Source organism: Silurus meridionalis, chromosome 3, assembly GCF_014805685.1.
Source record: "Silurus meridionalis isolate SWU-2019-XX chromosome 3, ASM1480568v1, whole genome shotgun sequence".
NCBI classification, from domain to species: Eukaryota; Metazoa; Chordata; class Actinopteri; order Siluriformes; family Siluridae; genus Silurus; species Silurus meridionalis.
Genome location: NC_060886.1, coordinates 32,560,550 through 32,562,248, shown reverse-complemented (window position 1 = coordinate 32,562,248; position 1,699 = coordinate 32,560,550). Strand labels below are relative to the sequence as shown.

Here is a 1,699-nt window from a genome sequence, read left to right as displayed (position 1 = left end):
TCACTCTTCAGATGCATATTTCACAAATGACTAGATGATATTTGTGGCTTCTCTCAGTTAAAGCTACTCTGTCTCACCAGTTGGGGTCCATGCACTACTTCATCTGTCTAAGAGACTTGAGTCAACAACAATTTTTTTGTGTTACTGTTTGGGTAGAAGTGGTCATTTAAAGTGGATCTGTTAGATTCTGCATGGTTAGGAGAGGTCATTAGGGATAATACTGAAATGTTGAGCCCTATTAAAAAATATAGAAATTGCTGACCTTCAGAGCTTCGAGCCATTTATGCCTGCTCAGATCCCTGGACTCATTTCATAGAAAATGTTTGTAATCTGCATGATAGGAGTTTGACCCATATGATTTAAATGTGGAAATGCTCTCTTTTCACAGTAACTGTTCCAAAATGTTAGCATGGAGAACAGGAGACATGTATTTGCAAGTTCAAATCACTAATGAACCTTTCTGTTTCCTGCAGTTACAGAAGCAGCTTTGGCTGGACACATTAAGTTTTATCTATGTGTTTAAATTGAAGACATATGCCAGCAAAGCACATGAACTATGCAGTGACATATCAGTAGACACTTCTTCCACAAGAAGGCTTTTTGGTCTAGGGATATGATTCAGGTTTTTTGATCCAGGATTTTACTTTGCATAACATGAAACAAAAAGATCCACAGACCTCCAGCTGTTGGGTTCTCGCCTTCCCTTCAACTTCGTGTGCAGAGTCGTTCCAGGTGCGAATCAATCTTGCTTGCATTTGCTTGGCTCGTTGGTCTAAGGGTATGATTCTCGCTTAGGGTGCGAGCGGTCCCGGGTTCAAATCCCGGACGAGCCCAAGTATTACACTGAATAAACTGTGTGTGGGTGAACAAAAGCTGTAGAACACTGAACTCTGTATCATTGATAGCGTGGATCTCACATGCTGCTTGTTCTCTCACAGCATCAAAGAGGTTGGAATCCTGAAATAGTTGCTTCTTTTACCAAAGCTACTACTCTGGTTTTATGCTTAACAGTCTGTAAATACATTGGCGATCAAAATTAAAGAGCAATTTATAAACAATTGAACAATTCTGAAATAATGTCATCTTCACTGCTCAACAGTTGAAGGAGTTTTTGTCGTGTCTATACCATGCTACCAGAACACCTTTTCCACAAAATAACTAAGGCATTAAAAAAAAAAACATTATTTTGCAGAAAACACACTGATCAAAATTAGAGAACACCAAGAATATTGAATCTTCACAACATCACAAACTCATTCAAGTCTGCCAAGAAGGCTGGTCGTCCACGGAAGACAAATACAAGAGAGGACAGGATACTGCAGAGGATCTCAATGGGCAATCGTTTCCACACTGCAGCTGGAATTGCTCACCAGTTCAGCGCTGAACAGGGTGAGGATCTGTCTCGTCATACAGTGTCTCGATGTTTAAGAGCATTTGGACTGAAAGCCCACTCTGCAGTGACCAAACCTTTCATTAGCAGAAAGAATCAAAAGGCTAGACTAAGCTTTGCTGAGGAGCATGTTGTGTGGACAGAGGAGAACTGGTCCAAAGTTCACTTCAGTGAACTCAAAAAAATATTTATAAAGAGATCACATTTTTAGGTTTTATGTGATGATGGAGGAAGCTGATCTGGAATGTGATCTTCTTCTGCTTCAGGATCAGTTACAAAACAAAGCCCATGTGCTCGTAAGCTCTTAGT

General features: G+C 40.2%; 1 non-coding gene across 1 annotated transcript; it reads left to right on the top strand.

Annotated features, from left to right (window-relative positions):
* Positions 1-761: 761 nt before the first annotated feature.
* Positions 762-833, top strand: trnap-agg. The gene has a single exon. It is a non-coding gene; the product is annotated as a tRNA-Pro (tRNA).
* The last annotated feature ends 866 nt before the right edge of the window (positions 834-1,699 follow it).